The 16,051-nt window shown below is 46.0% G+C and overlaps 1 protein-coding gene across 2 annotated transcripts in view; it reads left to right on the top strand.

Annotated features, from left to right (window-relative positions):
- The first annotated feature begins 645 nt into the window (after nt 1-645).
- Nucleotides 646-16,051, top strand: part of CPSF2 (cleavage and polyadenylation specific factor 2) — a 158,480-nt gene continuing 143,074 nt past the window's right edge. Inside the window, exon 1 of one of the 2 annotated variants that reach the window (XM_086937685.1) lies at nt 646-814. The gene's annotated coding sequence lies outside the window, so the exon portion shown is untranslated. The remainder of the gene's footprint in view (nt 815-16,051) is intronic. The other variant, XM_086937686.1, reaches the window with a different exon arrangement.

The following is a 16,051-nucleotide window of genomic DNA, read 5'->3' as shown; positions in this document are numbered from 1 at the left end:
CGTTTAGCTAAATTTTAACTGCTAATAGGATTGTTTTACTTTGACAAATGGATGTGTCCTCTTGCATTCATTACATACGTAGCATATAAACAACATATCGCGCATGCTTGTATACTTAAACAATTCATGTTCAATATGCCTGTATCTTGCTGTCTGCTTTTGCAGGTTGTTATTAGGTTATATGCCCGGACCAAACGTAAAATGGCTTCTGCTGGGCGGGTGAATGTAGTGGCCATCTTTTAAGTGAGCTGTTTTACTTTAAAAATGTATACTGTACATTTACAGGTGCCCGCACAAATATTACTAACTGTGTAAACATTGCAGAAGCCAACTTACTATTTAAATACAGGGTTAATGAATAGCGGTGTCAGGATGTACCTTAATTATTTACAAGTTCAATGCCCAACAATTTACGTTCTACTGTCATTCTCTAATGAAATTCATTCTTATTCATGCATTTACTACTTTCTTTAAATTATTTACAATATAACAGATAACTTGTCAAACGTTAACATAAATTTCCTTTTTCTAACTTCTGAAATGACGCTCCCCTAAAATAAGAAACGGTCTAGAAATTCAAAGATGGCGACTCCGCGTACCATAATTTCACTTCTTTTGTATTTGGCATCGACTGCCTCTTCCGGTAGCCTTTCGCTTCTAGCCCTCATCCATGATGGAGGCTGATGGGGTTTCAGTATGCCGATTTTGAAGCCCAGTGAGAGTGAGAGCCATGAGCTCGTCGCCCTCTGAGTGCTAGCAGCGACCCCCTACCTTCATGGGAAGGGGAGGGCCCCTAGCAACCCTCTGGGCGCAGGTATGTGCGAGGTGGCAGTCCGTGGTTAGGGGTGAGGATGCCAGCGGGCACTCGGGAAAATAGATGCCCCCACACCCTCACGCGCTAAGGAGGGAAGGTGGGACCAGCTGATGTCAAGAGGGGTAATACCTGTAGGGACCTGGGACGAAGACGACTCCTCATCGCTTTAAATGACAAAGCTTTGCTGGAGCTGCAGTGAGCAAGAGTCGAGGGAATATATGCCTGGCAAGAACAGAGGGAAGGAATCAAGAGGCCCAACCAATTGCCCCAACTCTAAAATGCCACGGATTATCCAAGAGCCACCTACCCCATTCTGAGTGATGCTGGGACAATCTGTATGGGAGGCTTACAACTATAGAGAGACTTAGTTTCTGCAGCGTCTCAAAGCGTATATGTGGAAATGAGACCCTGCAGTGGTTACGATTGTAAAGTGATATATTAGAAATTTTGCAAAAGGGGTATATTGTGTGGGGCAGAGGGGTCGCAGTCAGGAAAACACCGCAGTGACTAAGACAGTGCTGCCTCAAGTGCCTTAGCAAAGAGTAGTGGCGCTTTAGGACTTATTAAAGAAATGCGGAGACCAGAGGTTTCAAGTGAACTTACAATAACCAGAAACAAAGGGCTACTTTCTGGGGTCCAGTGGAGCAAGCCGTCTTCATCAAGCCCCCGAAGCATTTGTGCCCTTTAGGGACTCCTTAGCATACATGCCAACATTTCAGAGGAGCAAAGTGGGAGATTTTTTTTTAAAAATCGGGAGAATGGGGCCTTGAATCGGGTTACTGTCTTGTGTGGGCTTTGGAAGTGTGATGCTGCAGGATCGGGCATTTCAAACGCAAATGCACGTTCTTTTTCTTACCTTTCCGAAGCATGGAGCGCAATAGCAGGCAGAGAAAGGGTGATGCAAGTGTTGAACACTGCCTGGCACGTTGCTGGCAGTGCATTCAACCCCCCCCCCCCCCGAAACAGGGCACACACACCGCCCCCGAGTACTTCACAGGTCTTTAAAAGACCATGCGCTTGTTAATGTGGCTTAATTGGTTTTTCACCCCTCCTAGCCCCTGCATCGGCCCTCTGACGTTTCCTTGAAGAATTAGCATGTTACACAATACCAAGCCCTGTCAGCTGAAACCCCTGAGGAATCGGGCTTTTGCTTGCAGGAATCGGGAGGCGGGAGACTAGCCCTGAAATCGGTAGTCTCACGCCTGAATCGGGAGGGTTGGCATGTCTGCCTTAGGAGTATAGAAGGGATCGAGGACTGTAGCACAAGGTACAGTGTATGGGGCCAGGAGTCCTGCTGATGAAATCTATTCAAGGATATGTTAATTAGATTTGGAAAAACAATGAGGCACTGCAAGTCCAAGGCACATCTACAGAATCCTAGAAAATATGTCCTTCCTAGGAGCCTTGAGCTTCGAAACTCTGCAGGGTTTCGTAGCTAAGTGGACTCAACCGAGACCAAGGGCCATACGCACCCGGGAGCCATTGAGGGACAGGGGCACCAGTAGGCTTACAGGGACAAGGAAAGGGGAAGATTCTAAATAGAGCGTGCCTGTTGCAGTGAGTTCGTGCTAGAGGAGAAACACCAATGCTTTCTGAAGTCATTTATTTATTTGTTATTTATGTAGCCTTCATACTACCGTAAAGCTGCTTCAGAATTCTGTGGTTGTCGGAAAGTAAAGCGCGTAGTGTTCCAGTACAAGTTTAAGACAATTTGCATAACTCGGCAGGTGTCTTCAGCACCTTGTTGAACTTCATACATTCTGGCGAAAGGCAAACACTAAGAAGTAGACGGGGGTCACTGGATTTATGCGTCAGGAGAGGGCCAAATTATTCTGCAGCGTGGAGTAAATTATGCAGCAAGAAAATGAAAATTATGCGACATAATGCAACACATTTTGTAATAGCATTCCTTCATTATTTCGTCGTTTTTAAACTTGATTGCACTTCATTAGTACCAGTTTAATACCCAAATATAGCAAAGAATAGAAAGGTGACCAGTCCAGCTTTGCTAAGGGTCTTTCACGCGCAGCAACACGTCACTGCTCTTTTTGTAACTTTTGAATCCTTTGAGCTATAAACAATTTGTTTGTTAAAATCTGCTTATTATGCAGCCAGATGATGGATTGTGTGGCAAATGCAGCAAATCTATAACTGTGCAAAAATTGCAGCAGCCGCACAATTGCATTGTTCCCGTGGCCCTGGCAGTAGAGCACTGGATACTGGAGGAATCCGCTGCAAAAATGTACTCAGAGGGCCTGCATGTTTTTCTTTGTTGACCTTAGTCACTTTGTCGGATAGTAGAATCAGAGTATATTAAGGTTGTGTCTAATAGTCATGGCAAGCTTTGTGGATCATGCATAGAATTTATAATTATTTGTTTTAGTTTACAGCCAGTAAAGTGCTTTCATGACCGTTGCAGTGTAGTTAGTTCTCTTCACTTGAGGAAAAGAATGCATAGCTTTAAGCTTTATACACATTGTGTAGCATTTGGTCACGGAAGCTATCATAATCTATTGAGCTGGAATATGACAAGATAGGGAACCAAAGCATCTCTTTGTAATATTTCTTTGTAGAGAACGGTCCCCTGCAGGAGTCTTCAGGTGAAGGCCAACAAGTACATGTCAGCATCTAATTAAAATTAGAGCCAAGATTCAAACGAGGTTTTAGACCTAGAGTAAACTCGAGGAAAGAAAGCTCTCGGTCAATAATCCCGTTGCGCAATGGCTTCGTTTTTGCCCCAAATATAACTATGGAAATCCACAAGTATTTAACAAGCACTAGTCCTCTCCAGAGATTTGCAGCATGATAAAGGCATACTCGTGACTGCCCTGATTTATGTGAGGGTGGTTCCCATACTGCTGCAAAAGAGGAGGCCAAACTGTTAATCTTTGTTAGCTCTAAATAAGAAGAGAATTGCACATTAATCAAATTTTTGGCCACATAAAATAGAAGTCTTTGTCTAAAGTTAGCCATGAGCCCAGGATTTTTTAGGTTGGGCATAAATAAGATTACCATACCGTTAAACGTTGGATGCTGTTTGGTCCTAACCAAGTTTAGGTTTACTCCAGTGCCTTGCAAGGTTTTATTTTTATTTTTAAATAGTTCACTGTGAGAAAATTAATGTGAACTAATGGATTCTCTTCAGTGTTTTCCAGAGCATCCAGGATCATAGCTGTTGGGATCGTGATGGAATGAAACACTTGGGTGAAGGTGCTAATGTCCATTTTTAGGTCCCTTGACTAGGATGGCCCATCCACTAAACTTGTAGTATGGGGTAAGCTGATTGACCCCATTTATCTGCCATTTAGAAGAGGTTCAGGGAATAGTCTGACCATTAGTCTGATGATTATGTTAGTTTTCCTGAAAAATACAAATAGCATCTCTACCCAAATTTGTGAGTACGCTGATTAACTTCGAATCCCAAGCATTCCAACAGGTGAATGAATGAATGAATGAATGAATGAATGATTACGTATTTGTATCGCGCATGGCTACCCGAAGGCATCCCAGCGCTTTAGACAACGTTCATTCACCAAGGCTAGATGAACAGCAGAGTTTTCAGCATCTTCCTGAAACTAAGATGGTTGCTTTCTGATGTAGAGTGGAAGATTGTTCCAAAGTTTTGAGGCCCGTAGGGAGAAGCGTCGACCACCCATACGCACTCTCCTTATTTTAGGGATTGTCAAGAGATTTTTATTAGAGGATCTTAATTCCCGACCAGGGGAGTACGGGCAGAATAATGATTGCATCAATGCGGGTGCTGTTTTATAGACTACTTTATGGACCGTGACCAGAGCTTTAAATTCGATCCTCTGTTGCACTGGAAGCCAGTGCAACTACGTAGTGAGGGTTCTTCAGATGTTCTCCGTGGGACGTTCAACAACATACGAGCCGCGCAATTCTGCGCAGTCTGCAGTATCTTAATTGTCCCTTGAGGGGCACCTAGATATAATGCATTAGAATAATCTAGGCGAGATAAGATCAGCGCTTGAACTAGGATCCTTCTGGCTTCGAAGGGGAGGATGATGATAATTTTCCTCAGAATCCTCATGAGTGCATAGCATGTGGCAGCTACCTTCCGGGCCTGTACTGAGAAGTTAAGAGCTGGGTCCATCCACACCCCAAGGCTCTTGATTTGGGTCCTGGGCTTGGGTGGTTGGCCCAGACTGTCCGGCCACCATTTCTCCACTGTGGTAGGTGCCCTGTATCCCAGCATCATCACCTCAGTTTTTGCCCCATTAAGTTTTAGGAAGGATTCATCCATCCATTCCCGAACTTTATTAAGGCAAATGGAGAGGCTTTCAAAGGGGGCATCATGCGTGGTTAATGAGATAATCAATTGTGTGTCGTCTGCGTATGTGACAAGTTGTACTCCCCAGGGAAGCACCACCTCAGCTAAAGGCCTCATAAATATTAAATAAGGTGGGGCTGAGGGACGAACCCTGGGGAACACCGCAGTTAAGACATATTTGGGGGGAGGAAGCCTCGTTTTCAAAGACCACAAAGGTCCTATCAGACAGGAAGGAATGCAGCCATTGTAGTGCGCGGCCCGAGACACCAACTTCCTCAAGCCTGTGAAGCAGGATGGAGTGGTTCACGGTGTCGAAGGCTGCGCTCAGGTCTAATAGTAGTATGGCCGCATGGTTACCATTGTCTACGATCTTCCTTGCTTCCTCAACCACTGCAATGAGAGCTGTTTCAGTGCCCTGGTTTCTCCTAAACCCTGTCTGAGTGGCATGAAAGGAGTTGTTATCCTCCAGAAAAGTAGCCAACAGAGAATTGACATATTTCTCCGTGAGTTTACTGATAGTGGGCAAAAGGGAGATGGGGCGGTAGTTTGCCCAATCTTCAGGGTTAAGGTTAGGTTTCTTCAACAGGGCCCTAACTTTAGCCTGTTTCCAAGTAGACGGCACCAGGCCTGAGGCCAGAGAGGCATTAATCACCTCCCGAATAACTGGGGCCACAGTGTCTGATACAAGGTTTAATATAGTAGGGGGTGCAGGATCATTCGGGGAGCCTTATTTTAAATTACTTAGAAGACGCTGAGTAGTAGGAAGGTTTATTCCTTCAGTTGGGTCAGAGCCATGTGGGATAAAGAAGGAGATTCAATAGGAGTATTTTAGAAGGACGAATATATGGTGGCCACTTTAGTGAAAAGGAATTTTGCCAGTTCCTCACATCGGACCTGTGCAAGTCCTGGGTGTTCAATGGGGGAAGGAGGGGTGACCAAGGATTTAAAGATTTTAAAAAGTTCTTTCGGGGAGTTGGCGGCTGTACTAATTTTTGTCTGAAAGTAATTGGATTGGGTGATTTTAATCTCCTTTTTTTAATACTTTGTCAAGGCAAGTTTGTAGTTGGCCTTATCGGTTTCAGAGTAGTGTTTTCTCCACTGTCTTTCCTGTTGTTTACATACTAGCTTCAATATTTTCAAGTCAGGCGTGTACCAGGCTTTCTTATTCTCCCCACTTCTATGAGACAGTTCAATCTTAGGAAGAGTGAGGTCCAAGGAAGCCTCTACCCACTGAGTGAAAGACATATCAGCTTGCAGAGAGTCATTGGAAATTTTGGGTGAGGTGTTCTTGAGGTTAATGTCCCAAGTTTCTATTGGGAGTTTAGACCAGACCGGACAAAACTTTTTCGCGAGTGTAGCATGTTCAGCTTGCTTCTGAGAGGGCATGTAAAACAGTAATAATGAGTGATCAGACCAGGGGACCCTAATAACATTGTCGTAGTTAAGAGTGTCTACGTTAGTGTAGCAATGATCCAGGATATGTCCTGCAGTATGTGTAGAGTCTGTAACTAGCTGTTTCAGATGAAGAACTTCCAGACCAGTGATTTTAAACATGTATATACATGTTGGAGTGGCTATCTGCTCTGATAATGAGGTCTCCTATATTCCAGAAGGGGATTAATAATGATATACATTGTAGTTGAAAGCAGAAAATGTACTGCAGTTGCCCGAAGATAGTGTAATTAAATCCGCATCTGGAGTACAGAGAGGCCCTCAAGACTTTAGGGTCACAGGTGCGATTAAGGATAAGATGCAAGTGATGCTTGCATGAACATGATGATCGGCATGTTTGCAAGAATATGCACACAAGGCCACTGCAAGTCAAATGTGATTCAGCAAAATCCATCTGCCAAGAATAGCTGCATTGATCTTGAGCACAGAAAATTGTTCTTCAGATCAAAGTCACAGAGAGGTCTGCGAGCATAAAGAAATGTAAGAGAATGTGCAGGGTCCCAGGGCATGTCGGAGAGTGGGGTGCTTAAAGAGACCAGGACCACTAGGAAGTGAGCGTGTGCATCGTTCAAGAGACAAGATTGCTCTTCAAAAATAATGAGACAAAAATTCATGGCTGCACCATGGTGCACCAGCAGGGGTGGGATGGGAACCAGCAAAAATGCAGGTTTGCGCCATTTACAGCTGAACATGGAATGCCAGCAGGAACCTCGGGCAACAGCACAGATAGGACTGCAGGATACTCCTACTTGGACTTAAAAGAGACCTGAAAGGGATCATAAGCAAGATAGCAGAGGGACTACTGTAAGAGCATACCATTATACTTGGAGTGTGGGGAGAAAGGGGACTTAAATTGCGTATAAGTAACTATATGTCCCAGAACTAGATGAAAGTAAGAAATCCTGACTAGTATTTGGGAATCTAGTTGAGCACAAGCATGGGATCACCATGCTTGGGTATTTTTTTAATTACTTCTAAACTGCATGTATACCAGGGCATTTAAACTGTACCTTTTTCTCCGTGACGTTCCAGCGGAGGGCTTTCAGAACAGGGGCTATGCAGTTAAAAGTATATAGATCTTTAAACTTATCACAAGGTCTTGAGCCCATTTAAGAGTTGTTAATAAGTTAGTGGGTAGCCTCAGCCTAGATCGGATGCTTGTGTGAACAAGAGAGGCATGGTTCCCTTTTGGATGGAAAGGAACAGGTGTCCTTTATCCACGGGGTAAGTGAGCACAAACCTTTACCACAGCACTTACTTCTTTAATGAGGCTTCCTGTTTGATAAGTACCCCAAAAATGTAACACTTTGGGTTAAAATGCAGATAGTCCTGTACAAGCTGGACCGAGGTGAGTGTTCTAGCATTCATTGTTGTTACTGATAATCCACAGGTTCAACCCCTAACACAAGGGTTCAAAAGCATTGGACAACTAGGATTTGAATGAGCCAAACTGCCAAACTATATGTTTAATTGTAGTGTGTAGGAAGCTGGCTCTGTATATGGTATACCATCGGGTGGTTATACTGTGTACAGAGTCCAGAAATTCCCCCAGAAGTGTACAGGGCTCAATACAAACCTAAAGTGCTCTCTTTGTGGTAGTGTGAGCGAGCAGCGTTAGGCCTAACTCAGAGGAGTGTAAGACCTTTGTTATGCACACAATGACCAATAAATGTCACAAGACTCAAAAAGGAGATCCTCACCAATTTGATAAAAATAAGCTTTGCTCCAGATTTTTTTAATTTATTTTTTTATACATTTTTATTGGGATTTTATGAGTTGTACAACAATCGTATACATTTCTTGTAACAGACTTGTTTACTCTTAGAAGTGTAATAAAGAGGGACAGGATAGTGCAGTCAGAGGGTAAAGAGAGGGAGGAGACCTAAGAGGAGAGAGATAGGAAAGCCCTGTATATAAGAGTACTGAACACCAGCTATGCATCGTACACAAAAACAACAACGGAAACCTGACAGTTTCCTGCTACAGATTACATTGGTCTCCTGCGGGTCGTAGGCGTCGAGCCAGCGAAAAAGAATTGTCGAGTTTGGGTACCAGCGTTTCAAGGGGGTTATGGGGGGCAAGGGTCCTGTCAAGGGCCTCCCACAGACCCCTGGTAGATGCCTTCCATGGGGAGTACTGCATTGCCAGGCTGTCCACACCTCTTGGGTACATAATCCAGTTTAGCCAACTTTGTAAGGTAGCCTGGCTTGAGTCTTTCCAGTTGTTTAGGACTGTTTTGACCGCAGCTGTCAGCAAGAGGTCCATTAGCTCCTCCTCTTTTTCCGAAGTAAGGTCCGACCTTATGCCCGCTATGACAATGGAGGTAAAGTCTCTGTTTGATTTGCGATTACAAATCTCGTCTATAAAGTCAAACACCCTACCTCAGAAAACCTTGAGTGTTGGGCAATGGAAGAATAGGTGTGCTAAGTCCCCCTTCTGTGTGTTGCAGTTCCAGCAGAGGTTGTCCTCCCTCTCTAAGGCCAAGTGTTTGTAGGCGGTCTGGGGTCCAATATGCCTTGTGGAGGAGCCAAAGCTTAGTTTGTGCTAGGACTGGGGTGATCTTATTTTATGTGGCAGAGGTCCAGATCTTTCCCCATTCTTTCTCGCTTAACTGGGTGTTTAGCTGTTTGTCCCAGAATTCGGTTATTTTAGTGTTGTTTGGGCGCAGTAGCTTATATATGTGTGATACTTGGTGACCTAGTTTGTTGATGCTTGCAACATATTGGAAGATCGTGGGCTGTGTGCTGACTAGTTTGACCTTTGATGGGGCTTCCCTAACTTTTAGAAATCTGTAGAGCTCTATGTCTTCTAGTTGGTAGCTAATTTTCAGGTCTGTGAAAGTGATGGGTCCTGGACCCTTGTCTAGTTGGTGCGGGAAACAAATGCCCTTCTCTATCCATGTCTCAAAGTTGAGGGTCTTCCCCCTATATTTGATTTTACTGTTTTCCCATAACGATTCTGATTTGGTTCCCCTGATAGTGACCTCCTTTTTTCTGTCCAACTTTTGCATTGCTATCTTGGTGTTTTTGAAAATCTGCTTGGACGAGACAGGGTAGGTGTTTGCTGTGAGCAGAGTGAGGGGGTGTCTGTTGTTTAGTATGGCCTTCTCTACTTGTAGCCAGGCTGAGTAGTCGTCTGGCGAAGGAGACACCCACTGAGTTCCCTGTTTTGCCAGGAAAGCGAGTTGGTAGATTTGGAAATCTGCCAGGTTCAGGCCCTCTTGTGCTTTAGGTAGTCTCCGTTTCTTGATGCTGATCCTAGCTTTCTTGTCCCGTCATATGAATTTGGTAATCATGTTATCGATTTTTCGGTGGAAATCATCTGTGAGTAGGAGGGAGATCATACTTGACAGATAGTTGGTCATTGGAGTGATCATCATTTTTATTGTTTCTATTCTCCCCCACCACCTGATAAATTTAGGGCTCCATGCCTCTAGAAGCATTTTAACCTTTCCAAGCGGTGCTTTTTCATTGTGGCGAAAGGGAACTGTATAGGTCCGTTCCAAAAAGTATGCCTAAGTATTTAATGTTTCCTGTCTGTCAGGTCAAACCTGGGGCCTTATTCCTTTTAAGAGATTTGATAGCTCTCTCTATTTCTGCGCCGGTGATGTCCTGACCCATTGTTGTCGCCTCCAAGGGGTCTAACTTGGGTAGGCCTAAGCACTCTAGGTACCTGGCGCATTCATTCTGGTTAAAATTCTGCTCTGAGTTGCTTAGCTCAGTATAGAACTCTTGGAAAGTGTTGAGGATGTCTTTGTCTTGTTTGTGTTTTGTTCCTAGCGTCTGTTATTGAAGCAATTGCTCCCTGGCTGCGTTTGTGCTTCAGGTATGATGCGAGTAACTTCCCTGCTCTGTTAGCTTTGCACACGCTGCGAGCTTTGTATTTGTTGAACCAAAGCCCCGCCCTCTCGCTCAGAATTTTATTGTATTCATATTTATGCTGTGTTAGAGTGTTTTAGGAGAGTTCCGTTCTTTGGGTTTTTTGAGTGTTCTAGTTCTAGTTTTTTTATCTCCGCTTCTAGTTGGTATGTTCTCATGTTCGTATTCTTGTTTATTCTCGCCTTGATTCCTATTAGTTTGCCTCTGATTGTCGCCTTCAAAGCCTCCCACAGTGTGTCAGTACCAGTCTCAAGGGGGTCATTGTGGTTTATGTATCAGCTATGGCCGTCTCATTTTCACTCCTGTTCTCTGGGTCAGAGATGGTTTCTTTGTTAAAGCGCCATCTTCTGGGGGGTCTTCGTTGTGGTGTCTGCTTAGTTTTAGGCTAATGGCCGAGTGGTCTGATATTAGTCTGGGTGCTATTTCTGATTGGTCTATCAGGTGCGTGTGTGACCCTGATATTAAAATGTGATCTATTCTGGTGTAGGAGTTGTGTGGGTTGGAATAGAAGGTATAGTCCCTCGTGTCTGAGTGTTGCAGTCTCCATGCATCTTTGAGGTTAAATCTGCTGCAAATGTTTTGTAGCGTTGCGTGAGACCGCGTGGGGTGGTATGGGCACGCGGCCTGCCTGTCTAGTGTGTGGTCAAGTGGGATGTTGAGGTCTTCTGCCATGATTATGAGATCGTCCTGGGGGAACTTATCTAGAGCATCAGCTACGGACTCCCAAAATGCCGGGTCGTCGGTGTTGGGACCGTATATATTCGCAATGTGGAACCTTTCTTCCCCTCTTGACATGTTTGTAATTAGAAGTCTGCCCTCTTTGTCTAGGGTGTGTGTGTCTATCCTAATCTTTGACTTTTTGGACACTAGCGTTTCCACCCTGCGTTTTTTTGCCTGCCGGCGAGCAGGCTGTGTCTGCTATCCAGTTGGCTCTGATGAGTTTTGAGTCCTCTACGTCGAGTTTAGTTTCCTGTATTAGGATTATATTGCTTTTTGTCTTTTCCAGGTATCATACTATCTTTCTACGTTTGATGGGGTGATTCAGGCCTTTGACATTTAGAGAAACTATGCTAAGGCCAGTGGCTAGGTTGAGTGTCTTGTTACCTGTCATCTGTTGGTATAATTTGCGTTAGTCTCCTGGTTGTGCTTTCCCTGTTTACGAGTTTGTGTGTGTTCAGGAGTGTTGGTGTAGCTTTCTGGTGACGCTTGGGTTGCTGTGTACTCTGTAATGTGTCTAGGTTTGTATGCATACTCTTTAGTGTGTCTAGGTGTGTATACAAGGGGAAAAAGGGAAGTATGGAAAAAGAGCAAAATAGAGAGAACCTTCTGGAGCGCCCCTACCCCCCTCCCCCTCCTCACTTGCTTGTAGGAGGTATGACTGCAGGATCGCCGTTCCACCTCCTGGAGACATGTTCCTTTATGTTCCAGTTTTAAAAACTCCAATATTCCTTCAGTCGGAAGATCGTTCCGTTGTAGTCTGTGCAAGATATTCCTTCTGTACCTGGGCCTTTGATTTTCTTGTCTTGTTGGTCTATTTGAGGTAGGTTGTTGCCGCTATGAGGTAGATGATTCCTTGGAGGTAGTATCCTAAATTTCTGGCATGTTTTCATTGGCCGCTGTTCCCATTGTCATTCCTGTTTGATGGGTCAGGAGATGGGCCTCTCTTTGCCGAGGCTTGTTGTGAGGTGTCCATGTTCTGGGCCGCTGTTCCGTTCAAATATCGTGCCAAATCCTTTGGTTCTGTGAAGAAATGGTTTTTGCCCCTGTCCGTTATTTTGAATTTTGCGAGGTCTACGAAGGAGAATTGAATGTTGTTGTCTTTGAGCCTTTGTCGGACATCCATGAAGCCTTTCCTGGAGTCCACCGTGGGTTTAGAGTAGCCCTGAGTGAGGATGATTTTGTGGCCCTTCCAGTTTATCTGGTGGTTTTTCCTAGCGTAATTGAAAATGTCTTCCGTATGTTGCGATCTTAGGGGTTTGCATATAATGGGTCGGGCATATTTAGTCGCTGAGTTTTTGAAAGTGGGGACTCTGAAGGCCTTGTCTATTTCAAATTGGCGATGGAATTTTAATTTGGGGATTATGTCCTATAGGAAAGCTGCGCATGATTCTGCTGTTTCCTCTGTGCCCTCCGGGACCCCCAGGATGCGGATATTCCCTCTGCGGCGACTGTCTTCCAACTCTGCTGTCTGCCTTAGTAGGCCCCCTGTGGGTTGCCTTTATCATCGTCACTTCCCTGCCCGCTTTGTTGGTGTAGTCTTCCACGCCGCTGATCCTCTGCCCTGCCGTTGTCAGCCTGATGTTTACCGCGTTTAGGTCGGCTCTGACCGCAGTGATTTCCAGTTGTATTGTGTCCGTGATGAGTTTCGTGGTTTTGCCAGGTCATGGACCTCTGCCAATTTCTTTAGGATCATTTCCATAGTACTGCCTATGTCTTGCTTTTGTTTGATCGGAGAGTCAGCTGGTCCTGGTTCGTTCTTGCTCTTCTTCAATTGCTGCTGTTGGAGCCGCATTTCCCTTTCAGACATTTTGGTGCATCTTGCGAGAAGTTGGGTTTGAAGACCTGAAGCTCTGTACCGGTCTGACCCTGTGTGTTTCGGGGCCGGTATGTGTAGCGAGCTCTATTATTCTTGCTGGCAGGTTTTAAGTTTGGGTAGGCTTTGCTCCTCCACTCCGGTGGACTCTGGAGATGGCTCTCTTCGAGCAGTGTCTGCTTATGTCGGACTGTGTGTGCCGTTCGGAGGATGGTTGGGCAACGCGGGTGAGCCTGTTCACGCCTGCCTATCCCCTCTGCTTTGCTGTGACAGCGTACTGGGGAGCCTGGTAAGATCGTTGATTGATTTAATCTGTATACTAGCGGGGGGAGTCAGTTAGCTTCTCCCTTGTGTTGTTTAGGTCCTCTCTAAGCAACCTTTTAGCCCCATTGGGAAATCCAAAACGGTCCTGTGTGGACCTGGGTGGCCCCCTTTGCAGGTTTCCGCCTGCTCGTCCGAGAGAAGCGCCTGATTTCCTTTTCTCACCGATCTAAGTTGCAGTGTGTGGGTGTCCTAGAGGGGTCCCCTTCTCGTCCAGTATTCAGTGGTCTCCCTCCCCCCCCCCCCCTTCTCTCAGTACTTTGCGGGTGCGCTTTGCTTTTCGCGATGTTATGGCGCTGTTGCAGTGCGCTTCTTGTGTTTTCCTGGTTGGGCACCTCCTTTTGTTTTGAGGCTGTTTTGGGCCTCTTCCTGTGTGCTGCGTTATGGGGCGGCCCCTCCCTCACCCTCTTTCGATTTCTTTCTTCTGTTGCTGTCTCTGGGCTCTTGTGGGCTATAACGTTAGTCCACCGTTTGTTTCCTACTTGCTCCCCAGTCAACGCCCTTAGTATGTTTTACTTTCGTTTCTGTTTTCACCCGCCCACACGAACAAGCACTGATTGGAGGGATTCTTCCAGCGTTTAGTTTTGCCTCGCTCTTTCGCACGCTATGCGATGTGACCTGAATCCCTGCATTCGCTGAGGGGGCTGCACTTTTTCAGTTCGGACCGCTGCCTTTGGACCCAGACCTTATCTCTGCAATGCAGGCGCCATCTTGGTAAAGTCCACGGCTGGGCCGATCATTCCCTTTTGAGTTCCACACCTGTATGCCACTCAACCCTTCTGTGTACGGGGGTCTCAGGCCTTAGTTCTTTTACTGCACCTCCCTGGGCGCCATCTTTTTTCCTGGGCGACTCGCCTCAGAGTTTGTTTTCTGCTTTCCCTGCTTTCCTGTCAGCGCCTCTTCTCTCGACTCAAAGCTCCTTGGGTGGAGCCAGGCTTCGATGCTTAAAACTTTCTTCCTTCCCTTGATTTGGGCCATTTGAGGTTAAGCTTTTCGTCTCGCTAGTCTCCGTTCGGCGCATCAGCGGTGTCAGGCAGCCATTAGCTCTGCCGTCCAAGCCACTCCCTCTGCTCCAGATTTTTTTAAAGGCCAAGATCTTTGCAGAAAGATATTTGTTTTCAAATCGGAATTCTTTTCAAGTTCAAAAGTGGACACTTTGTGCAGTTTTCAGTTTTTGCAATGTTAACCTACGGAGGAATCAATATTGCGGTTTTACAGATAAGTGAACAAATTACAAATCCAGTCTTCGGGTTGTAGGGTTAGCAGAGTGCAAGGTTCAGATAGGAGCAAACACTGCACCACCAGCGGCACAGTGGCGGCTGGGTGCAGAGGTCAAAATGAAAGATCGCCTCAATGAAGACTGAGGGTGCTTGAAGACACTCTACCTACAGCTAAGTAAAGTGGCTGCAGTGCTCAAGCTTCGGAAGTTTAGGCAAGCACGGGGGAGCACAAGGCAGCACCAAGCATACACCACAGTGGCACAGGCGGCTAGGTGCAGGGTGCTAGCACATTGTTGGGCGCCCATTGCATTTCAGTGGAGAAAATCTGTTTGGAAAACACGCTGCAGGCGACAAACAGGAGGCTGCTATAAGGAAGCCAGTGAGAGCAGGGATAAGTTGGGATGCTGTAGGCCGTAGGGACACCATCTCGGTCGAGCTCTCACAAGGCCCAGGGGCTTCAGGTGCCAGGGTGTCCTTTGACATCGGGTTTTCTTACCAGAGATGGTCGCAGGGAGCCTTTGGATTCACGCTGAAGGTGTTGTTGTCGAGTCCAGGAGGGGCCAGCCAACGCTGGACTTTGACTCAGGATCGCTGGGGAACCTTTTCTGGATCGGTGGGCCACGTGGACATAGACAGGATGTGTCTGGTACAGAGTGGTCAGGAATCACGGTTCCGGAGGGCACCAGAGTCCTTTGTCTTGGTTTCTTGGAGATAGGTCAGCTATCCACAGGAGTTGTGGTCTTTTTTGAAGGCAGGCAGTCCTCCCAAGGGTTTTGGAGCTCACCGGCTTCAGGACAGGCGTTGTTTTCTTTGCAGGATCTTTGACGCTGCAGACAGGCCTTTAGGGCTGGGGCCAAATCAGTGGTTGTCTTCAGTTTTCTTTGCATGGCATCTTCTTCGTCTTCTCTTCTTAGGTTGGCAGGAACTAGTTTCAGGGTCTTGGAGAGTCAACTATATACTAGATTAAGTGGCATTTTAAGGGAATGACAGGGCCAATAGGAACATGACACACCCTCAATTATGCCACCCTCCTGTGGTAGGGAGCATAGTCCTGATTCGAGGAGTTCCACCATCTTCAAGATGGCAAGAACTGAAAGGATGTGCTTCCCCTTACCTCATGCACCTTAGGGGTGGGTTGGCAGAGCTGGGCATGCCTATTATTCCTAGTTTTTCCTGCCCAAAGTGGGGATCTAAAACTGGGGGCTGCCATCTGCTGCCAGCAGCAGAGGCTGTTGCTCGCATTACAAAGGCGGCAGACCTTTGAAGCTTCCCTCTCAAGCACTGTGCCCATCCTAAAGGAGGTGGTGTAACACCTCTTCCCATGATGTTCTTTGTTTCTGGTTCCCAGAGAGCGAGGGCTCTAGACCCAGGGGTCCAGAAACATGTCTGCCGGTGAAACGTTGCCTAAAGCCAGTCTGACCAAACCATGGTTGGTAGGTTTTCAGGGGGCACCTCTGAGTACATTTCAATAAATCCCCCACTAGCATCAGTGTGGGTTTATTTGGAGGAGTAGTTTTGTACCAAATGCTCCTGGATTCAGAG

Source organism: Lissotriton vulgaris, chromosome 9 (assembly GCF_964263255.1).
Source record: "Lissotriton vulgaris chromosome 9, aLisVul1.2, whole genome shotgun sequence".
Classification (NCBI taxonomy): Eukaryota; Metazoa; Chordata; class Amphibia; order Caudata; family Salamandridae; genus Lissotriton; species Lissotriton vulgaris.
Note: the sequence above shows the minus strand (reverse complement) of the source record. Positions and strands in the feature narration are given on the sequence as shown.